This window comes from Podarcis melisellensis (genome assembly GCF_964234715.1).
Source record: "Podarcis melisellensis genome assembly, chromosome: 6".
Lineage (NCBI taxonomy): Eukaryota > Metazoa > Chordata > Lepidosauria > Squamata > Lacertidae > Podarcis > Podarcis melisellensis.
Window position 1 is genome coordinate 42053135 of NC_138538.1, and position 25084 is coordinate 42078218.

A 25084-nucleotide genomic window follows, 5' to 3' on the forward strand; every position below is an offset into this window, starting at 1 on the left:
TGGATGGGTCATACTTGAGGGTCAGGTGTAGGGCTGACTGGCAAGTCCAGAATCCCCTAAGTAAAAATAAAAGCTGGGAACTATTGCTCTCCATGATGCCGCCTGCAGCCTCCCATTTCCAGAAACTTAATCCAAATCCAAACCATGTGGGCCACAAGGTGTCACTTCTTACATTTAGGGATGTCAGAGGGAGAAATTAGCCATAAACACCGGGCCATGGAAATGACTTATGCAGGTGCCAACACCCCAGGCAATACCTTGAAGCCCACTTTTTGGCAAGAGATTTGGCAAAGAGATAATGAGGAATTTTTGTTTGGAAAACATTAAGCATCTGCAACCAAATATACTTTCCTCTCTTGATGGCAATAGGGTCCTTTTCTTCTAATGTTGACTCACACTTTTGTCACCTTATTTTGGAAGCAGCTGACAGTAGTGAAAATAGGCAGGCATAGAATACTGGCAAAACATTCCAACAAAATGTTTCACTTCCATTTGTCAATGAGCTCATTCATCGTTGAGTTCAAAGTACCAGCAAACAGTATAACATTTCCAAGAGAATATATAACCCATCTTAATCACCAGCAACTATCTCCTCCGTGAGTATGTATCAAACAATCTGCTTCGGTCCTTCAATGGCTTCCCACACCGCATGGGCAAGTACAAATGAATGGATCAAAAAAATAATCCCATGTGGTGTTAGTCCTGGCAACTAGGAAGAAGGAGGAAATGAGTCGCCCACAGATGCACAGAAGTGTACTGCAAAACCAGAGAAGGGCGGGCAGTGTATTCAGCATATGAACAAATTTGTTCAGCTAACATTTGTAGCAGTCTCCTTGCAGACCTTACAGTACAACACAACAGTTTTCTAACCCAAAAGGGAAAGTTCAAGCGATAAAAAACAAAAACAAAAATCTTGTACAGTGTATCATAGAGCTGCACTCAAATTCACTTTGCACATCCATTGCCCTGTAGAGCTGACTAATATGGAACACAGCACATTCCTGCGACCTCTCCAAGCTATGCTGTATGTTGTCACTAGGGAATGTTTTAAATCACTGCCCAGCTTCAAAAAATTCAATATTAGTTTTACAACTCAGAGTATGACGAACTCTACTACAGCTCTGTGCAGAACTCTTATGCATATGCAACAGCACTATGTATGCTTACTCAAGAATAAATTCCTCTGTGTTCAGTGAAGGTTACCAGCAGGTAAGTCTGCAGAAATTGAAGCCAATGGCTGCAGTCCTGAACACATTTAGGACCTCCTATTGCTTCTGCCATACCATCAAAATCCATCCAGGCTTTATCGCAAATATTGCAGGAGACCCAAGAAAACAGAAAGAGGTTTGATAACAGTGTCATTCTGTACATACTTCCTTTCTTGTGGCACCATCCTTTGGAGCCACTGTAACTAAGTAGTTGCTATTAAGCACCCTTGTCCTGACATCATATTTTCCATCTTTAGCTGTCAGATCTCACAAACTTGACTGCTAGTCCAGGGCAGCCATAGAAAGCATTTTAGGCGGCAGTCCTGTACACATTTACCTATTCAGCTCATGTGACATGAGGTGTGGGGTGTGGGTGGGAGGGGGAATGGCATTGTGGACTGAACTCTGTTGCGACTGCAGACTACAATCCTATGAAACAGTTAAGACTTTGAGTTGGTTAAGCAGCCCACTTGGAGTCTCCTTACTAGTTTGGATGGCCAGGAGAAAAGAAACAAACAGCTACACCTGCTGAAATCCCCTCTCCTAATCAACAAATAAACCACCCACTCAGCAGAGTGTATGATGACCCCCACTCCATGGTGAGAGGTTAATTCTGTCTTCAAAGGCTTTTTGCCCTCTGCAACAAGCCAGGAGTTCCCCTGACAAGTGGTCAACAACCACCAGGCTCATTTCACTTCCGTTTTCCTCCTGCCAAAAGATAACTGGCTCTAAGTGAGTAATGACAAGGGAAAGATTTGAACTGGCAAGCTGAAGGAGCCCCGATGTATTCTGTTCTCACTCTTGGAGGTTTGCAAATTCAAACCCATTTCAGACCTGTTCAACTGTTATAATAATAATCATAATGATAATAATTTATTATTTGTACCCCACCCATCTGGCTGGGTTTCCCCAGCCACTGTGGATGGCTTCCAACAAAGATTAAAAATATATTAAAATATCACACATTAAAAACTTCCCTGAACAGAGCTGCCTTCAGATGTCTTCTGAATGTCAGGTAGTTGTTTATCTCTTTGACATCTGATGGGAGGGCATTCCACAGGTCAGGCGCCACTACCGAGAAGGCCCTCTGCCTGGTTCCCTGTAGCTTTGGTTCTCGCAACTGTTATGGCTTGCTGCACACAGAAACCCGGCGATGGCAGTTCTATGTCAGCACCTTCACAAATACCTTGACAAGGCTAAAAGGCCCAGAGTTTCAGGGTGGGGTGGGGGAAAGCCGTGAGAGGGAGTGAGTTCAAACCAGGGCCTGCCAAACTCCACTTCAACTCTCTTCAGACTCCAAATCATCTTCTCAACATGTAGAAACCAAGCAGAAACTGAGGTCGTAAATCAGTAGCTTAATTAATATATTTGTTAGGACCAACTGCAAAGTCACAAAGGGTTGAGCAAGCATTTAAGTCCATCAGAAGGGAGTGACAAGCTGGAAACTTTGCTCCCTTCTTTGTCATTTTTCAATGGAGCCTAATAATAGCATGAACAGTAGTGTGATGAAAATAATGCCATTATTATGCCACTGCTCACTGTCCCATGCAGATTTCCCTCCCACTTCAGAGGGTCCATATGAAAAAGAAGACCTGCAACAACTATTAGATTTTTTGACACACAGACACACCTGCCCTGGGACCCGCAAATTTAATCTCAGGGTGGATGTTGATGTGAGCAGATCCCTGGCTGTGCTCAAGCTACCCTTGTGACCTCTGTGCCTACCTTCTTGGAAGCCTGTTGCTCTTCTACCCACAAAGGCAAACAATAAATGCCTTCTATCGATGATCCGTCAGGATGACTGAAATACTTACGATTCAGTACCTGCCCTATCAGCAATTCCATCAGACTTTGGAAAGGTCATTTAGCCTGCCCGCCTGCCTCGCATTCTCCCTCACAAATGTACCATATGTAAAACAGGGACAAGAAGCCACCTTCCTTCTCACCGGTTATCTACTTAGATCTGCACTGACAGACAAGAATTCCCTCCCTCCCTTGTGACTTTGCACAGCACCAAGGCCCTCTGGTCTATATAATAAATACAAATAACCAACAACAGCAAAGCAAGCCTGGGTTGAGTTACAAAGAGCACTTCAAGGAGAACGCACACTGTGCACATCTCATCACTAAGATCACATCAGTGGAGGCTGGAGGTGCTCTTTTTTTAAACACCAGTAAAAAAAAAAATCTGTCCTGGTCTCTCTTTAAAAGGATGACAAGCCTAAAAGAGAAGATGGGGGGGGGGGGGGATATAAAAGCATCTCATAGATTAAGAATTCAAAAAGCTCCTTACCATTCCTGACAGCTGCTATCATTCTGCCTTTTAATAAGCATACTGTGAACGTCACAGTTTCCACAACCAAGCCTAACTGGCAGACGGCAATGGTGGGTGAGCCGGGGGGGGGGGGGAGATACAGCCACGCAGAAAGATAGTTTTGATAAGACTGGTGGGGCTGAAGTGGGATGTTTGTCCTCTGCCTGGAAGGGCAAAAGCACCTTTGCTCTCTCCACCTTAAAAAGCATAACAAAAAAAGGAAGATGGGAGGACGGGTGAAGAGGAGACAGCACTGTTTCCTAAACATTCAGACGAGGAAAAGGTAATCTAGTCACAAGGAAGGACTGGTCAGGATGTCACCTCTGGGTGTCACAGAATTTAGGTCCCCCTCCATGTGCACATCCCACAACACAGCAAGGGACTGCTTCCCTAAGAAATCATTCTCCACAGCTGCTGGGGTGAGAGTGAAGAAGTCACACGGGTGTGGTCAATCACATGGGATTTTCCCCCACCCGTCACTCCAGCAGGAATGCTCAGAGAAGATATGCATAGCCCATGTGGCTTTTTATTTTATGTACTTAATAAGAATAAGAATAATTTTATTATCCATACCCCACCCATCCAGCTGAGTCACCCCTTACAGCCACTGTTAAAGCAGATTTATATCCTGCCCTCCTAGCATACAGTCATACCTTGGGTTGAATGTGCTTCAGGTTGAGCGTTTTCAAGTTACGCTCCGTGGCAACCCGGAAGTAACAAAGCATGTTACTTCCAGGTTTCGCCACTGCGCACATGCAGGCGCTAAAAATGACGTCACGTGCATGGGCGGAAGTGGCAAAACACGACCCGTGCACGCGCAGACATGCAGTCACATCTTACGTTCTATTCAAGATGCAAATGGGGCTCCAGAATGGATCCCGTTTTCACCCCGAGGAACCACTGTATTTGCAATATGAAGAAAGGGGTAACAACCACCACAGGAGCTGTTCAGAATACAATAACTACAGCAAAAGCAAGAAAACAGGAGCAGGCAGTAGGCAAGGCATTTTTTAAAAAAATTTTTTATTTTATTTGTTTATTTCATTTCTATACCGCCTGTCAAGCATTTAGCCTGCTGGGTTGATGACATTTTAGCAGAGCATATTAGGTTATTGTATATGCTGCTCCCAGTAACAGCCAGCATGGTGTGGCAGCACCATTCACCTGACCTCCTCACAGCTGAGTTGCCTGCTGATTCCCGTGAAGGAGTGGGCGACTGGTGATGCAGCTGGGTGGCTGGCATGGTGCAAACCCACCAACAGGAACTCCAGGTTAGCTCTTTCAGTGTGTTTGCACTGCACCAACCTCCCCACCACCTCGCCCCCCATTCTCCTTTCCAGCAAACAGGAGTGTGCCGCTATCTCATCACCTTGTATGCTACTGGGAGCAACACAAACAAGCAGCCTAAAACAAAGAGACATGCTGCTAAAAGCTGATCAAGCTGGTAGGCCAAATGCCTGCCAGAATTTTAAAAAAATTATTGATTAATAGGCAGAAGGTCAATATGGACCACCCGAGTTCCACCTTTCAGGTGCAGCCACAGAGAAGGCTCTTTCCTATGTCCCAACTGGTCTTGAACAGCCAGGATTCACACATACGTCCCTGCAATGGGGAAATTGCACCATGGGAAAAGTGGGCACCATGCTGCTAGAAGGTGAAATCCAAGACTCTCTCACTTTACATCCTACATGAGCGCCAGCAGGTATCATGATCCCTGAATTCAGAAGCAATTCAGACACAAAGTTGGAGGCTGTAGAGGCTTCAGCTGAGGAGCTAGATAAAGTTCAGGGCTCTAAGCAGATAGCTGGAGATCAGGGGACAACTATGACTGAGACTGGCTAACAGAAGACCCCAAAGTACCCTCCAGGACCAGAGCCCAGACCCTCATGGGTGCCTTCTTCCAAAGAACCAGATGCCTCCCATCACACTTCACCAGTCCAGCAATATAGGGAGTGTAAAGGCAAAGGATCCCTTGACAGTTAAGTCCAGTCAAAGGCGACTGTGGGGTGGGGTGCTCATCTCGCTTTCAGGCCGAGGGAGCCAGTGTTTGTCCACAGACAGCTTTACGGGTCATGTGGCCAGCATGACTAAACCACTTCTGGCGTAACGGAACACCGTAACAGAAACCAGAGCGCAAAATGCAGGGAGTGCACCAGGAGGGAGGTTATGGAATGAGGGAGGAGTGCCTGTCTTCAGACCAGGGGTTGGGCTTTTAAGGCTCTGAAGTTCTCCTTGACAGGGTGGAGCTTAGAGGTCATCTGGTGACAAAAGCTTAAACGGCCTTTGCTCTTGCCCTGCCTTCTCCATGGGATCCGGCATCAGACCAGACCAGGACATCATCTTGCATGCCACATGCCACACAGCAACATGTCAAAATGGGCTCTGCCTTGTTCATCAAGACTTGCGTGGAAGTCCTCAAAGGCCCACAACCCATTTCTACCAGCCTGCCCATCCACAGTGCTCCTGCGTAAGAGCAGCCCAAGAGGTGGTCTGGCAAGCTGCTAGAACCCCTTGTTCCCGGCAGGCATGTGGGGCGAGCCTGAGAAGATGCTCTTATTCAAAACTGCCCTATTATTTCTCACAATAGCAGGGATTAATTCTCAGAACAAACAGAGCTTTGCCTCCATTCTGAAGTGCTGCGATTTGTTAAACCCAATGCGGTAGTGTACACAGCTGCAAAATACATAATTTCTAATTAATGACTTGTTTTATGGCACTGTGCATACATCAGCTGAAAAGCAGTCCCTGCTCTGAAGAATTTATTCAGTGCACACAGATAAAGGGCGAGATGGGGCGGGGAGTCTGGGCTTTGAGGGCACCGAGAGGTAAGTGACTTGCTCACTGTAGTGCAGTAATTCAGCTTCAAAGCTAGGGAAAAGCACCGAGATATCAAGACTTCAAGGAGATCCTGGCTGCTGATCCACAATCTTCAAACAATCTTCAATGACTGCATTTATGCGGTGACAGAAGTCTTGGCAGCCGATGCCTTCATTCTTTAAGACACACTCAGACTATATAAGGGCCTTACAGCTTCAGTCAGTGCCCTCCATCCTTCCTATATAAGGGCCAAAACAGACATGCAATGCAGGAGATCTGTCAAACAGGATCTCTCATGCGTTGTTAAAAGTCTTAATAATATTCAAGGGCCCTACCGGTTTGGATTGGAGGGTTAACGTCTCCCGCGGCACCAATTTTCTGATTAAAATCAGCCCCTGAAGTTTCCATTTGGCCCAGGAAGGCAAATATTGTTGTATCTGTTGTTTCACCATCCAGTATCCCTAACAGAAGCTTTGGGCAGGGCTAATCAATGCCAATAAAGGATATGATACATGAGATTTGGGTTAACCCATCCCCCTCAGTACTACTGCCTGAATCCAAGTGTGGGTGTGGAGCTGCTTTTAAATAAGTGGGGGGGGGACCTTCATGTATTATTCACATAAAGGGGTCTCTACAAGTACATGGGGCTGTAGAGCTTCACTGCTGGACTTGCCTCCAGGGTTGTAAACTTAGGAAGGTACCTTATACAACGTCAGGTCATTGGTCCAGCCAGCTTAACAATAGCTACACTGACTGGCAGTGGCTCTCCAAAGTTTTAGATATGGGAAGCCCTAACTGGAGATACTAGGGATTGAACCTGAGGCCTTCTGAATGCAAAGATGCTCTTCTCCCAAGTTATTTCTCTTTCCCTGACTGCACTGGATCAATGTGTGGATTTCTGTGAGATGTACACACAGAGAACATGATACCCATAGATTTCCATGGCATGGGGGAAATTTGCACTGCTGCAGACTTCAGTGCGCAACACATGACATCAGGGGCTGGGCCCCACACCCCTTGTGCTCATGAACATGAAAAACACATGAAGGGGGCTAAGGACACCAGGAGAACCAAGTATTGATCTGTCACACCTAGGTTGGGCTCTAATGCTGCCTCTGCTTGGAAATGACCCATCTGACTGCTACATCACACACCATTTTGCTCAGGGTATTGTGTATCACTTCCCTTTGATTTTATCTGCAGCCCCCCATCTGCATTTTCCAATCCAGTTTAAATTTGATTGTTTAAAATTATTTGGGGTGTTCCAACCAGAAATGGAAAGGTGGGATAGAAATGCACTGATAGCACAATCACATCTCCCCCAAGCAGCTTTCCAGTGAAGTCCACAAAACTTATTTTTACTGGCCCACCTCCCAGTGCCTAGTTATGTGATTCATTTCTGGTACATGAGACCATAATAAAAAAAAAATTAATGACTCTTTTCCCTAGTTATTTGGTTTGTTTCACTGGAAGCTTGTTTTCCTAGTTGACCTGGAGGGGATTCTTACTGAAGGTCACCAGGCAAGCCTGCCTTCATGCCTAACCTGAAAGAACAGAAACGTCTCTTAAGCTCCAGAGGAATGCCGCAAGCGCATTGTTGGTACTGACACTCATTTTAAGTTTGCTGAAGACCAGCAGTGTTTTGTGGCTGTGCACCCTTGAAGCAACCAAGTATAGTAGCAGGCATGCACTTCCTTTCCTCCCCTGGAATCAGTTCAATTCCCAAGGCAAATGTGGGGAAACAAAGACAATGGGAAAACACTCATTTAATTTTATTAATACCAACCTATTTAAAATATTGAGGCAGTGTACAACAACCAGTACAATAAAACATAACATACCACAAATACAATAATAAAAATGACAGGCTTATCTTGTGGCATATATAGCTCTCCCTGTTCCACTTAATCCTTGCAACAACCCTGTGAGGTGGGTTGGGCTGGGAGAATGTGACTGGCCCAAAGTCACCCAGTGAGCTTCCTGATCACGTTAGGACTAGAACCCTGGCTTCCCAAACCTGGGTCTGACACCCTAACCACCATGACACACTACATAAGCCTGTTGGTATACCTCAGGTGCCTCGGGTTACGTAGGCTTTAGGTTACATAACGCTTCAGGTTACAGACTCCGTTAACCCAGAAATAGTGCTTCAGGTTAAGAACTTTGCTTCAGGATGAGAACAAAAATCGTGCTCCGGCGGCGCGGAGGCAGCAGGAGGCCCCATTAGCTAAAGTGGTGCTTCAGGTTAAGAATGGACTTCCAGAATGCATGAAGTATGTAACCTGAGGTACCACTGTAAAAGGGTCTTCAAGAGATGTCTTGAAACTCAGTCATGAGGATGCCTGTAGAATCTCTGTGGGAAGAGTGTCCTACGGCATGGAATCAGTCGGGCCTCTGTAACGTGGAGGACCTGCCCTACATCATAACAACTGGTTAGGATTTGGGGACTTGAAATATTCAGATGAGGTCATTTCGGCTGCCCCTCTGATATGCCAAGGTCAGCTGGTGTTCCATCTCTGGCTCACCCCCTGATCTGTCAGATGAGCTTGGGCAAACAACACTGCCTTTCTTGCCTTCGTGGGCCTCCTTGCAAACTGGGGGTCATAATACAGCTGCCCACTGCCAGGATGCGTGGTTCATGGAAGCGACGGGCTGTGACATCCTCAGGCAGCATCAACATTATTAAAATTTAATCCGGCATCACACAGAACCTTCTTTTCTTCAGACTACACATAGCGAGAGGCCAGACGGTGCCTCTCTCTTTTCCCCTCCAAGCAGAAACAAGAGAAAGGAAAGAAGATTAAAAAAGGAAAATATAGGGAAGGGTTGTAAGCCTATGGAAACTTTGTTATCCGTTGACATTAAAGCCAAAAGCAACTAATTAAACCACCATCAAAGTCAGATGTTTTATTAGCTCAGCCTTGGAAAATCTTGGCAAGGGACAGCGGCAAAGTCAGTTCCCATGACCAGCTGGAACACGGCATCTCTACCTGATCAGAACATCACCTGTGGATGTTCAGAAAGCAGAAAAAAGAAGGGGAAAAAAGATATGGGCAGCAGTGTTGCAGGGATAATAAGCAATAGCAGCCCAGTCTCGCTGTGGTTAATCCTGATAAATTTTGTTGCAGACTGAGGAGATATAATCTCCTGCTTTAGGGTCTGAACAAGCATTTAATTATTAGGCAGTATTAAGGATGAAACTATTATGGGTGCAGATTATCTCACATATGCCCTCTGCCTCCCTATGGGACACTGATGCTTAGCCACCACCAGAGATATGCTACTTAACAGATCAAAAGTCTCAGGCAGCCTGTAAATTCTTCCTATCCACTAAAAAACCTCCTTCTGCTCACCTCTGCAGCCTGAAACACCTTGTCATTTCATCTCAAGATGGCCACCTGAACAGTGCCATCGCTGTACCCATACATCCCCTCTGTTCTGTTCTGACAAAAGCACAGATACCAAAAGCTTTCATCAAGTTGCATAAGTCTCCATTGCTCTGAAAGCCAATGCTCTTGCAACCTGAATATTCATCTGTGACAATCCATGATCAACCCCTAGAAAGGCTTGGGTCAGAGGACTAGTCCAGACATATTATCTTCTTTCCAGAGAACACCAACCATGCAAGAATAATATTTGAGTTAGAATGCGGAAATCCAAATATGTGTACCTAACATTTTTCACAGGTATTTCTTCAGAGGAGGAAAAAATGCTGCCCTGGAAACAACCCCAGTCAGGTGGCAATGAGTAATAGACTACTGTTGTCAAAAAGAAAGAAGTAATACAACAATAAGGTATTACTGTAACTCTCCAGGGACACATCCATTAAATATCCACTACAACCAATCAGACAAGAGGTGGATGAAAGCTGGAACATCTCAGCAAGCAGTGTTATCAGCTGGCAAACTTTGCCAAGACTCCCTGAAAGAAAAAATCTCAGAATGTAAGGCTTGTGCACTAAGAGTCAAATTATACATGATGTGGCAGATCCGATATAATGGATCTCCTGATGGTTTTGGGTTTACTTTGACACTGTCATATGGGGCTACAAATTTGATCACAGCAGTGGTGCAGCAGAAGGGGATGTTTAACCCTTGTCTGTGCTTCTTCCCCGACAAATACCCCCCTCTTGAAGCTGCTGTTAACCCCACAGAGGGGAAACTAGAGGCATCTAACCTTATTGCACCACAACTAAATTCCACTGGTAGATGTGCACAGCAGAACTGTGGGAAGGATGACTGCAGCACTGGGTCACAAACTGACACCTTAAAGGAATGAGCAATCTATATCAACCGAGCTTGAAGCACCGAACATTGGTTGATTTTAAAATGAGGGTGTAGTTTGTTAGAACATCTGCCCCGCTTGGGGAATACAGAACACCACAGTTACCATAGCAGATGGTTCTGAGTATCACCTCACCACCACACCCATCAGAGTGAAAGCAATAAAAAAAAACTAAATTCCTTTTCACAGTAGTAATGCTGTGCTTCTGAGCATCTACATCAGGCATAAGCAAACTCGGGCCCTCCAGATGTTTTGGGACTACAGATGTTTTGGGACTACAACTCCCATCATCCCTGACCACTGGTCCTGTTAGCTAGGGATGATGAGAGTTGTAGTCCCAAAACATCTGGAGGGCCGAGTTTGCCTATGCCTGATCTACACTACATTGCTGCAGTTTTGGGTGGAGTAGGCCAGGCAGGCTAACCAGTGGCCCCCACACATGTTGTTGCACTGTAACTGACAACAGTCCTTATCAGTGGCCATGCTGGCTCAAGAGGATGGGAGCCCACAGCTTAGCCAACCTTTGAGTAGATAAACTGCCTGAAAAAGGATGTTTGTATCATGTGATCAGTGGGAAGGTAAACGGCGTTTCCGTGTGCGGCTCTGGCTCACCAGAGCAGCGATGTCACGCTGGCCACGTGACCCGGAAGTGTCTCCGGACAGCGCTGGCCCCCGGCCTATAGAGTGAGATGGGCGCACAACCCCAGAGTCTGTCAAGACTGGCCCGTACGGGCAGGGGTACCTTTACCTTTTTATCATCTGATAGGCTAGAATGTCACATCAACATCAGTACTGAAGAGTGTTTGTGTCTATATTACAGACACTATGTCAAATTGGGATGCAGGTGGCACTGTGGGTTAAACCACAGAGCCTAGGACTTGCCAATCAGAAGGTCGGCAGTTCAAATCCCCGCTCCTGCCAACCTAGCAGTTCGAAAGCATGTCAAAGTGCAAGTAGATAAATAGATACCGCTCCGGCGGGAAGGTAAACGGTGTTTCCGTGTGCTGCTCTGGTTCTCCAGAAGTGGCTTAGTCAAGCTGGCCACATGACCCGGAAGCTGCATGCTGGCTCCCTCGGCCACTAAAGCGAGGCCACTCAGGGCAGAGGAAGAGCGCAGCGGAGGGTTGGTATACTATATACAAGTGCTCACTCTCTGAAGCTTAAGGCTGGACAAAGCCTACCCCTTCCTAAACCGTACCTCTCTCCCTTTATCATCTAACCTTGGCGGGCAAATTCCTCCCCAAAGTATAGAATGTAGCAGTTTAGGGCTGCTTCCATACTGGGCATTTAGTGTGGCATCACCTTGTATTGTTCGTTCATTCATTCATTCATTCATTCATTCATTCATTCATAGATAGATATAGATATGACATACATTGGGGGGGGGGGTGTTCCACATGACATTGTACTCTACTCTTTTACTTTCAACCCTCATGTATTTTCCCAGTGCTTCTTCCTTTTTCTCTCCTCTCACAACAGAAAATCTGATTTTGAGAAGAATGTTTAGACACGTTATGCCCTTAGTGATGCTGCTCCATCTTTTCAAAGACAGGTAAACCTGTCACATATTCACTGTAGCCTTTGCTATAGTGGGCACCAGTTTATATCCCTGCCAACGTTTTAAAAAAAAAATCTTTGAATTAGCACTAAAATTACTTTCCAGTTATTTTTTAAAAAATAAAAATATTAGCAAAACCCTGCTTACATTATAAAGTGTTATAGCACTATAACACTATAATGCACATTTTAAAAAGACAGAAACCTTTCCAGTCGGCACCAGCAGCATGTCTCCCCCCCCCCCCCCCCGCAAATTAAACACTTCCAATCTACACTGCTAATTCAAAATAAACATTAAACATTCTGGGATTTTAGGGTTGTTGTTTTTGTTTGTGTGTGTGTGTGTGTGTGTGTGTGTGTGTGAGAGAGAGAGAGAGAGAGAGAGAGAGAGAGAGAGAGAGAGAGGTGCAATCAAGCTTAAATTAATAAGTACTTAGCGTGAAATAAACAATTGGTTTTCATTTCATTTTGAAACCCCAAATGGCTGTTCAGGGGCATTGGAACTTCCCCTTCTTCACCCACAGGAGCAATGTGGGGGAGGGGGGATCTTGTGGGATCAACATACAGTAAAAGTTCTATATTCTGCATAGTGTGGAAAGCCAATTGCACTTGAATAGTGATTCATTAGCATCCCTCTGAAAGCAGCCTAGGCTTAGACCAGAAAGAAACCAACTTTGGTCAAAGGCTCCTTTTGAGGAGCCCAGCTAAAATATCCAGAATCAACACCATTCTGAGAGTTGAACATACACTTTTCTGTCCCCTCCCCAATAATTATCCCTACCGTGTATGTGGCCATATCAGAATTTGGTACTGCCAGGGCCGGATTTAGGTTTGATGAGGCCCTAAGCTACTGAAGGCAATGGGGCCCTTTATATGTCCAGCTGTCCTTTGTCAACACCAATTTGTCACTGTTTTTTGTGTTGAATATATGGTAATTTATGGACCTAATGGATAACCAAAGCCATTTGCACATGCAGAAGTAAGGCACCCTACATATAGAAATGAGCAAACCAGTGATATTTTAGGGAGCAAGCTAGCAGGCAAGGCCCATTACTTACATCAAGGGAGCCTACAAAACACTATTGCTATATGTCGGTTTTATTTTATTTGTTTTTTATCTTATATTTTGGAAATGTACATCCAGGTTTTTTTCCTTTAAATTTTTTGGGGGGGCCCTAAGAGAGTGGGACCCTAAGCTACAGCTTGTTTAGCTTACATGTAAATCCAGCACTGGGTACTGCACACACAAATGGTGTTGATGCAACAATTCTGAAGCTTCAGTGCAAATGAGAACAAACTGCAGGGAGGAGGGTGGACCAATTGATCTGAGTGCCCTCCCTAGCAGCAGCATTGGTGATAAACTCTGTATGGCTTCATTGTCATCCTATAGTGCCCCAGGGCAGTTCACTAAAGGCTGCTTCACAGCTATTTCTGACATCATAAAAACCGGAGCAGGACCCTGGGACAGGGGGAGGTACACTAGCATCCCAAAGGATCTGTGAAAATGTCAACAGGGGAACAGTTATTCTCAAAACATGCACTTACCTGCTGAAGTATGTATGAATCATAATCAAAAGAACCAGGACCTCTGCATTTAAAAGCAGTACCGATATATCTTTTGAAGAACAACTATATAATGAACTGTATGCTATTATTACTGAAACAGTGAGGTAGGGTCATGATTTACATTCTATTTGAAAATTTCATCTATGAACTGCAACAAATATCTGAAAGCATCTGACCCAGCACAGCTAGAAGGGTAGAAAACCAATTTGTTACAGTGTCATGTGATATATTTAGTGGCACCAAATTTATTACAGGGGCAAGTGAAAGTGCAGTGACAAAGAGGATAAATCCTTGAACCTCAACAAGCCAACAACAGACTTAGTGAGACAAGACAGCAAGCAGGACAGTGAGAGCCCCTCCCCTGAAGAGGGTTCACAGCTACTGTTATCAATAGAAGTAAAGGCATGCCTTTCAACCTTTGGTTAGACCATCTGCCCCGGTCCTTTAGATACCATGGATGAACAACGTTTGACAAAAACAAAAACAGGAAGAAAGAAAACAACACCACTTGCGGAAAATGTTTGCTTCACCAGGCATTTTAGACAATCAACTTGACTCAATGCTAGTTCTGTATTATAATGTTATGTTTAATTATAGCACCATATTTTGATGGATATTTTAAAATATAAGTATAGTTTATAAATAAACATATAATTAAAATAAATAAACAAACAAAATCTAGCTTGTAACAGTGGTGTAACAAAAATTACAAAAAAGTTTCATAGCCATGTCAAAGGACTCTAAGATACATGCACAGGCCAACACTTTTTGGCACGTCATTTTTCCCTTTGCTGTTGTTCCATTATTTATTTATCATCATGCACTTCCATGACACACGATAAAGTACATCCTTTGCATGCAGAGCAGTGCCAGGTTTAGGGTGGTATGGACAGTTCTCCCACACAGGGCACCAAGCTGAGGGGTCAAAATTGTGTACTTGAGAGCATGAGTACAATGAAAGGGGGGGGCTCTTTGACAAACTTTGTTCCAAAAGGAATTACTGTGAAAATAATAAATACGTAGGGGGTGTGCCATATTTTGCCCTCACTAAAGTTTGCCCCTGTGCAGAAGTTCAGGTTCAATTTCTGGTACTGTTTTGATAAGGTAGCAAAAGACCCCAGCCTGAAATCCTGGTCGGTCACTCTCACAACATATTTGTGCTAGATGAATCAAAATGGTCTGACTTGGCAGAAGACTATTTTCTATGCTCTCCATGGAAGTAGTTTTCTAAAATAGGAGGTATTTTTTATTGGCTGCACATCCTCAGTATAATACAGAAGCTAGACTTCTGGGCTTCAAAGTGGAAACCTCATTCAAATGCCCCTTAGCTATGATGCTCCTCAGGCAAGTCAGTCAGATTGTTCACTCTCAATTCCATCTTAAGGTTGTGGTGAGGAGTGCTTGTCTGAGGTCCTTGAAGGAAGGATAGGATACCGGTACATAGAATAAAAAGGAAGGATAGGATACATAGAACAAAAATAAGTGATGCATTTGAGGCACTCTTCTGAACACCTGCCCCCCAAAAGAGATGGGAAGGATCAAACTTCAGCTGTGCACAACATTAATTTTTTACTTCAGGAAAACAAAATCCACAAGACATTCCGGGCATTTCCAGACTATCACTATTTTCAGGTGGGACCCAGTTGCAGAATTCTAGTTGACTGGGAGGGCTGGTGCAACAAGCTAGCTTTCCCAAAAGACTGGACTTTCTGCAATGAGGGTTGTGAGAGGGAAATGCGCTAGAGTGTGTGGGGTAACACTTGCTTCAACACAACATTCTCTAACCTCCCCACAAACCAATCAGAACCAAATGTTCAGTAATCAGGTCATCTGGAAGCACCCCATGTGAAGAGGTGCTATTTCTCTATAGTTTTTAAAAATAAATGTTTCACTAATTAAAGAGAAAGAATGGGATAAGGAATAAAGCAAGGCTTCCATCCAAGTCAGTCGCTAAAACAGTACCTGTGCCATTTTGCATCTCATTCATGAGGCACATGCTTTTCTGTGGGAAAATTGGGAAATTGATGATTCAACAGAAAAAAGGGGCATATTAGGGATTGTGCCTTCTCCTTGCTAATATCAGACTGTACTGTCATACCTTGGATTACAGATGCTTCAGGTTGCATGTTTTCGTGTTATGGATGCGCCGAAACTCAGAAGTACTGGAATGGGATACTTCTGAGTTTCGGCAATCGCACATGTGCAGAAGCACTAAAATTGCATTTTGCGCATGTGCAGAAGCGCCGAATTGCAGCCCGCACATGCGCAGACACAACGCTGTGGGTTGCGAACGTGCCTCCCGCACGGATCACGTTCACAACCCGAGCGTCCACTGTATACAAACAAGACGAAAACACCAGTGGCTGGTGTATGTTCTACAACCCTCGCACAGCCAGCCAGTTAACTATCCCAAAAAATGTGTGAATTGATGTCATAGTGACAGACACCCTACAACCAACTTTGTCAAGTGAATGTATGCATGGCATTTGAAACAGGAGGCCAGCTAAACACTCCATGCTGCACCACTGGCACACAGAAGGTTCACAGAAAGGTTTTCCAAACTGTAGTGCTTGGTATCTCTCTCACACAGATAGAATTGCAACATACAGTGAAGCTTATTGTTGTGCCACAGATCAAGGCAAAGAGTGCACCATTACGTTTGTTCTTGGCTCCCTTGACGGCTTAACTCAGATTTCCCACAAAGCAGTGGGAAGACTTGAGATCTGAGCAGTTTCCCCAGTTCTTCAAACAGAGGTGGAATCCCTTTTGTGGAGGGATGTCACACCCTCCTGGAAGAGAGAAAAAGAGGGCATTTGTGTTACCCTCTAGGCTATCTGGGTGAATTTCAAAGCTCAAGTGTAAAACCGAGGGAAGTAAAATGTTAATCCCAGCTCACCAACACTCCACAGTCCTGGAAACACAGCTTGCTATTGTATTTTCTTCAGAGGACTAAGGAGTTCTAACTTCAAAGCCATCTTATACTTCAGAGAATGACCCACTACCCATAGCGCGGCTGGTGTGTTTCAAACCCAACCTATAAAACCTAAACCAAGGGAACCACAAGTTATATTCCATGCAGGCACTAGATGCAGAAGATATACTTATGCAGATGCCTTTCCATTTCTACTGAGGAACTGCAGCTCCTGCTAGTTTTGCTCAAACGCTAGGCTATGAATATCCATGGGATCAGGCTGCAACATACAGGGTGCATTCAGATGTGGGGAATACAGTGGGTTACATACACTTCAGGTTACATGCACTTCAGGTTACAGACTCCGCTAACCCAGAAATAGTACCTTGGGTTAAGAACTTTGCTTCAGGCTGAGAACAGAAATAGTGCTCTGGCGGCACGGCAGCAGGAGGCCCCATTAGCTAAAGTGGTGCTTCAGGCTAAGAACAGTTTCAGGTTAAGAACGGACCTCTGGAATGAATTAAGTACTTAACCCGAGATACCACTGTATTGCATTAGTTTCCCTGGCTATGATGCTAGAGCTCCTGTCCCATTTTCTAATGTTCCTTTTGACCAATATACCAGCAAGGACTGCCTCTCCCCATATGAACCTACCTGGACCCCGAGATCATAATCCAAGGCCCTTCTAAGGAACATAACAGACTGTCTTCTGTTGGCAGCTTGATGATGGAGAACATTATAAGGTGATGGATTATAGCCAGAAAAAAACTTGACTATCAAAATCACTCTAGAGATACGAGTGGACAGGGTGGCAACACAAGAACGGGCCTTTTCTGCAGTGGCTGCAGTTTGTGGAATGCTACCCCTAGGGAGGTTCAGGGGCTCCTTCATTATACACCTTTAGACGCTAGACAAATATGTTCCTCTTCAACCAGGCTGATTAACTTCCAATACCCTTTTAAATGTGTTGTGGGAAGAGGGGTTATTTGTTCTGGTTTTTGTTATTTGTGTGTGTTTGTTATCTTGCATTTTTGTGTTGTGAACCACCCTGGGATCTACAAATGAAGAGTGGCATACAGATTTAAATAATAATAAAACCAGTTGGTTTGGTGTGGCAACAACATTGAACAATTCCCCCACTCTTCTTGCACATGCATGCTTCCGTTCTTCATGATAACAGCAGGAAAGAACCGTTCGCCAGTATGGAGCCCCAAGTTTTATCACTTTAATCCTGCAATTCTGAGGATTATGGAGGCTGCAAACAGGTATTTTTTTTCCTGGAGTCAAGTAACATGGAAATGTTACACAAAACATGTGCTATGTTCCATTAGATTTCTTGGAAGTGGCTTTTATGCCATGTGGAAGTTTGAAATATAATGTGGAATTTAACACTTGGGGAAGCTTTGGGAAAATGCAATAAACTGCTATCTGAATGCAGCCAGAATCATCTGTACTCTGAGCATTCTAACTTGCAGGGAGTGGGGAGATTCCTTGCCCTTGGCTTGCTGACAAGTGGCTTTGCAGAAGACTGCTCAAATCATTTCTGCTCGCTATTTCACACCTTTACTTATGTCTAAAAATAACATCGCACGGAAGGGGTTTGTTTTGCTGTTTTGCATAGTGAATGAAAACAACAAGATGACATTTAGGAGATATTGTGCAGGTGGTGGGGATTCAGTCCAGATATTCAACAACGCTCAGACCCAACGCTTTCATAGAGATAGTAAAAGATCATTCCCTCCCCCCCCCCACAAACATTCATAGGTGTGTGGATGATGGGGCTTAGAGTATGATTCACCCCGATGTTGTGGGTTTCTGCCCCCTCCCTCCCTTAATATGACAGGCTGGTGCAAACAGGGAAGTAAAATTAATGAAACACATCAAAACCCCATTGAAAAGAAAATCAAGCAGCATTACCCTATAGAGAGCTGCAATTCAGCCCTGAGTCATACTTCTCAACTAGACCTTCATATTGCAGAATAGCTTCAGCTCCCCAAGTTCCCTCCAAGCCTTTAAGGCAACCAGCATCCTACACCTGAGTATTCAACAGCTTCAGCTAATCAACCCTTTCTTGGCTCTCCTCCCAGCTCTGTCACTGCACCTCCATTCTGATTTTCTGACTTTCTGACTTGTAATAGCCTTCATTTAATTCTAAGGCTAGATTTGCACACACTCTGGCTTGCGACAGCCTTCATTATTCTAGCCTTGCCCCACTGCACTCCAAGTTTACCATAGAATCACTGCCCCACTTTGGGAGAGGACTGTGGTTCCATGATGTGAATTGCAACCTGCGAGAGGCTCCTTCAGTGCCTGAAAACTCCAGTTAAAAGAGCACAGGAAAGCCTGGGCAAGGAAGATGTCTGGAGGCTGGACACACCAACAATAGGACTGAGGCTCTCAAAAGGCAGCTTTTTGAATTGTGTACACATTACTGCTTTCCCTCCTCTATCCTCCCTGCACAGTGAGTGGTGTTAGGTGGGGCTGAGCTACGCCATGCAAAGCACCATGTCTGCCCGTTACCCTGAATTCACACCAGGCAACAGAAACAGCTAAAAAGTCCTCTTCCTGCACTTTTAGAGAAAGCAGAGATTTATTTTATTTTTTTAGCTGCTGAACAAAATCATGCTGCAACGCTTCTCTTCCCTGGGCTCTATTGAAGGCAGGCACTCCTAAGGCATGGTAAATGCAGCTCACAGGTCTGAGATCACAGATGGGGAACCTGCAGCTCTCCAGATCTAACACCCATCAGCTGAAGCTGGCATGACCAGGGATGGTGGATGCTGAAAGCCAGCAACACCTAGTGGAGGTTCCTCTCGAGCAAGATACACTCGGAAAGGAAATGGGAAGGGAGGCAACAGGAGGAACAAAAACCATTTTTACCCCAGCGACAATTCACTAGCAGATGGGAGTTTCCCCCAAATGAGGTTGTGCTTCCCCCCCCACCACCTGTCAGGAGACTGGCAAAAAGTCAAGACAGGATTGCCTTGCCGCTACTGGGGAGGGGGAGAACAGGGTGTGCTTCCATCTGCTACAGCCATTTGGCAGTCCTGATTACCAACTGTGACAGACTGCAGGGGTTCTGCACAGCTACCCATAGGAGGAGTCCCTGGTGTCAGCTGCTCGGAGGGGGGAGGGAAGAGGAAGAGAAAGGGGAGATCTCTGGGGAGTGCGGAAAACACCATGCAAACACACACACACACACACCAGGATCCTATGCAAGAGTACTACGAAGTAATCCTAATAAGCTGAATTGGATTTACTTCCAGGTAAACGTGCAAAGGATTGCAGCCTTAAACCTTTTGGGGCGAGGTGAGGGGTGGAATTCTCTTCAATAGTTACTTGTGGCTGCTGCCTCTAAGACCCCTCCCCAAATCTTTGAATAAAGAAAGATGGGAGGACATTGACTCTAACATGCTTCGTGGGGGACACAGAAAGCAGAACGCCACTTGGAAATAAAAAGCTTTGCTATATAAACACTACACACACACACTTCCATTTCCTCCTCCACAACACACGCCCGCCCTCCTCTTCTAGATTGCTTAACGCGGATTCCTACAGAACTCTCACAACTAGGGGAGTTAAGGAGTAGGAAAATGTCATGTCACTCCTGCCTACCCCGCTCCCCCCTCCTTAACGCATTCTAAAGGGAGACGTGGATTTTCTAATCGATGCGACTCTGAGTAATGTGCGGCGGGGAGAGGTGAGTGTTAATTCCTCTCTGTGTGTGCGCGCGCGTCCGCCACACTAGCAACACAAGGGGCGGCGGCGGAGAGACAGCCCAGCGTGGTTTGGGGCATGGGATGGGTGTGGAAGGCACATTCCGCTGCCTGCACGGGTGCATCGAAGCAGCGGAACAAGTTACACAAGCGTGCCCTTTCTCCTACTTTCTCTCACCCCCACCGAACCTCACCTGCTGGCGCGCTATGCGGCCATGGCCCCCAACTTATGTCCCCCCCCCCGCTTCTTCTGGCATGCCCACTAACGCAAGCCCTTCCCGACTCGCCAGAACCACCCGGCGTCCGGTCCTGCTGCCCTTGACCCACCCACGCAGCGTGGGCGGGGAGTCTCCTTCCGCCGCTCCCCCGCACGAAGCCCACCCCCCCTCCTCCTCGGCCGATCTCCGCAGTGGCAAGCAGAACATTCCTCCGGGCGCCCCGCTTTGCAACACCCATTGCCAAACCCTTAGAAAGCCCTCCTCGGCGGGGCGGGCCGGGAAGAGGACCTGCGGTGGGAAGGAGGGGGCGGCCGGGCACGCTCTCCCCGTCCTGCCGCGCCCCTCGGAGGCGACCGATTAGATGGCATTTTTCGAGCTCCCCCGCTCTCCCTCCTCCTCCCGCATCCGTCCGTCTGGCTTCCAGCAGTCCATTTGTCAGCGCCAAGCAGGCGCCCCCGCCCAGCCAAGCAGCGAGGAGGGGCCCGGCCAACCCGCCCCCCCCCACGCCGCCGTTTTCAAATTAAAACGCCTAAACGGTCGTCGTCGGTGACACACAGACCCAGTATTGTGCTCCCGACCCGGTAAATAATCAGGTTACTGTGCTAAAAGCCCAGAAGGCTGCACAAACACACCACGCAAGCAAGGCTACAGGTTCGGATCTGGCAATCTGAACTGCACAGACCGCCCCTCGCGCTTGCTAACTTGCTTGCCATCTTCCCCTAGTTTTTCATTTTTTAAAAAAGAAATACTGAACACCCCCAAGAGAGCGGGATCGGGGCCCCATGTGCAAGGAAGGCGCTGCCCTGGCTGCGCGCCCGCTCAACCCCGCGCGCCTTTTACTACGGATTGGCCAAGAGGTCGAGACTTTCGTTTTCTTTTACTCCCCTTCCGCGCCCCCGCGATCCGTTGAATGAGTCTTTCTCTCACACTCCCCTCACACGGGCGAAATTGCTTCAGGAATTCAGCCCTCCTTCCCGCGCCTCCCACCCCCCCCCGCCCGGCCTCTAACCACCACCTTTGCTAACAGAGGAGTGTTGTAATGTTGGGGGTGAATTCCTGAAACGGCGATTCAGGAAGATAAGCCTGTCAGGCGCGGTTACAGCGCCTGCCAACATTTCTGCATGCAACAGAGTAGTGGTGGAAGGATTTCTCTCTTTTTCTAAGTTCAGTTTCAACATCGCGGGGGAAGAGAGAGATAAAAGGCTGGGAAACAAGATATTCCGCACTCTTCTTTTTTTAAGGCAGTCTATGAGCAAACCCACAGAGCAACCATGTTACAGTTGTAAGCAAAACAAAATACCCCACCATCAACAGGCACGCAGCTTTATTATAGCTGCAGACAAGACGCCGACTATAATCGTTAATGGATTTCCGCAAACGCCCCGTTGCCCCGCACAAGAACACACTCCTAAGAGAAAAGGCAGCAAAACCAAACAACTGACCTCAAGGATTTTCCATCGCTAAATTATAGGCGGACAAACTGTTGCTTTTATTATGCACTTTGTGCAGCCGGTTTGCATTACGAACCTCCCAGTGATCTCTGTACGAAGGGCGGCGTAGAAATTCAATGGAGAAATGAAAATCAACTCTGAAACACTCTCCCACCCCGGCGCTTCCTAGGGGCTGCGCGAGAAACCGACCAGACGGAGGATCTTTCCGAGCCCGATCTCTTCCCGGCGCCTCGCGATTCTCATGCAAAGCGGCGGCTCCGCTCCGCCCCACCCAAATCTGCCTTCCTGCTCCATCTCCTCCCTCCTCCCAAGTTTGCTTCCTGCGGACCGAGCGCACCACGAGCGGGCATGGAAAATATGTTTGCAACACTTTTCCATCCTCTGCCTGTTCCCCCAGTCAGGCTGCCGGGGGGGGGAGGGCTGGCGCCCCCCTCGCCAGGCCCCGGGGGCGAAGCGCAAAAAAGCGGGAGAAGGAGAGATCCGTAGGATCTGGCTTACTTTGGGCGCCCGTCTGTAAGCAAGCAGGCGGCGAGATTGCCGCGCTGGGTGTCTTTCCGAGAGCGGCGGGCTCCGGCCCCCGAGAACCCACCCAGCCGCTCCAAGCGTGGCGGCTTCGGCTTGCTCGCAGCGTCCGCACCCGGATCCGCGACGGCTTTGCGCGGCGCCGGAGACCAAGGCGGCTTCGCAGCTGCCTTTCCTCCGCCTCCAGCCAACCCGCCTTTCCCAGACTGGGAAAACCCCCTGGATTTCCAAGGGAGGGAGGGAGGGAGGAGGAGATCTGAAAGGGGTGGGGTGGGGGAGAGCCCTGGGAAGCTCGATTCCGGATCCTGCCGGTCTCTCGCTCTTCCCGAAGTTTGGAGCGAGCCGGGATCCACCCCGGAGTGGCGGGAAACGGCCCCAAGTCCAGACTGCGGGGATCCTGACAACGCGGCGCGCTTAGGGCGCAGACACCAACCTGCGGGAAGGCGGCTCCTCGGCGCGGTCTCCGCGCTGCCTCTTCGCCCCTTTTTTAAATCCAGCGTTTTGCGAGTCGAGTCCCTCCTGCTCCGAGCGGCGCGAGCTTAAGAAAATGCTCGTCATGGCAACGCCATTGCCTAGCCCGGCCAGACTCGCGCCCCCCGCCCGCCCTTCTCCAAAGGAGGAGGGACTCTCTTAAGGTGGAGCAGGCGAAGCCCGGACGCCTCGGAGCTTTTTAAGGGGGAGGAAGGGAGATGCGGCTCCCTGAAGATCCCTGGAGGGTTTTTGCTCGCGAGCGCGACTCCCCCCCCCCGTTCCTCCTTGCATTTAGGGAGACAGATAAAACTCTGAGCAGGAGCAATGGAGGACTAGGGAGGAATGGGGAGAATCGGAGATGCCGGGCTGGTTTACTTTTTTTCTTTTTTTAATTGCAGGCTGCTACAGGCAATTATTAAACACCGCTGCTTTGGAAGAAAAGGCAGCTTTTAGAACAAAGTATCTCTCGACTGCGACTGCTTTCTTTCCGCCCACCATGTTCCTTTCTCCCAGACCAACTTAACCAGTAAACAAAATATCTATATAATGATCGCAAGAACATAACACAAAGGTGCAAAGCTACTTTGTTATTTCTGCAAGGCTTTGCAAACAGTGATGGGGTTCTTAGAAGTACAGTACTCACGCATCGTAAAGTAGATCAGCCACCTGCGACGTCTAGACTTTGACCCGATTGCCATAGAGCACCTATCAGCCAGATATCCATGGGTCCTAGTTGGAACAGACCCTTTGAAATTAATAGACATTTACTGGCTCATATGCATTAATTTTAATGGCCTTATGTAAGTAGGACTGAGTAGGAGGCAGAGACGTGCTTTTTGTTTCCATTTTGTAGACAATTTTGAAAACCGTTGAATAGTACAGAAATGTAATATCCTAATCAAATAGGTTTGAGTTGGGTTTCACTTCTAAATAATGATTCTATGTTTTGAAAGTTACAGAAACTTTTATCCTTTCTATTAATGGGGGGGAGGGCAAAGGAGGTCCCTGCATTCTTCCCTTCCAGAGTGATACAATTACAGTGATATCTTGGTTCTCGAACTTAATCCATTTCGGGACTCTGTTTGACTCCTGAAACCGTTCGAAGACAAAGGCATGCCTCCTGATCGGCTGCAGGAGCTTCCTGCACTCAATCGAAAGCTGTGGAAGCCATGTTGGACGTTCTGCTTCCAAAAAACATTCGCAAACCAGAACACTTACTTCTGGGTTTGCAGTGTTCAGGAGCTGATTTGTTCGACAACTAAGCCATTTGGGAACCAAGGTACCACTATAATTATTCTTGGTTGCCTAGGCTCATTACCTAGGACTAACGGTAAAGGTAAGGGATCCCTGACCATTAGGTCCAGTCATGGCCAACTCTGGGGTTGCTGCGCTCATCTCGCTTTATTGACCAAGGAAGCCGGTGTACAGCTTCTGGGTCATGTGGCCAGCATGACTAAGCCGCTTCTGGTGAACCAGAGCAGCACACGTAAATGCCGTTTACATTCCCGCCGGAGTGGTACCTATTTATCTACTTGCACTTTGACATGCTTTCGAACTGCTAGGTTGGCAGGAGCAGGGACTGAGCAACGGGAGCTCACCCCGTTGCGGGGATTCAAACTGCCGACCTTCTGATCGGCAAGACCTAGGCTCTGTGGTTTAACCCACAGCACCACCCGCGTCCCATTACCTAGGACTACTACTGTGCAAAAAGCAGAAGTGGCTTTCTGGTTAAGGTGGAACCTCTATAATAGCTGCCAGGTAAGGGGGTCGCTGTTGCTTACTGGGAGGGAGATGGGAAGAGCAGAAGGCAGTGGGGAGGCTGGCACAGTGAAACTGAACTAGCAGAGCCAATCTGGTACTCCTGCTGGTGCATTTGCACCATGCTGGCCTCCCCTCCACCTTGCCCCTCCATCCAGTCAACTCACTTGTAGAGAGATCACCACAGCAGATCCTATGGCGGGGTGGGGAAATTGGGCTTGGGAAATGAATGCAGCCCTCCAGGCCTATCTATGCTTTTTGGATTATTTCTCAGGCCACACCCCTCTCCAC

The 25084-nt window shown here is 47.0% G+C and overlaps 1 protein-coding gene across 7 annotated transcripts in view; it reads right to left on the bottom strand.

Moving 5' to 3' along the window:
* Positions 1 to 23148, bottom strand: part of ATP2B4 (ATPase plasma membrane Ca2+ transporting 4) — a 165964-nt gene extending 142816 nt beyond the window's left edge. For 5 of the 7 annotated variants that reach the window (XM_081914550.1, XM_081914547.1, XM_081914553.1 and 2 more), the window contains exon 1: positions 22998 to 23148. The gene's annotated coding sequence lies outside the window, so the exon portion shown is untranslated. Of the gene's footprint in view, positions 1 to 22118; positions 22276 to 22540; positions 22752 to 22997 lie in introns of those variants that run through there. The other 2 variants (XM_081914548.1, XM_081914549.1) reach the window with 2 other exon arrangements.
* Between the last annotated feature and the right edge of the window lie 1936 nt (positions 23149 to 25084).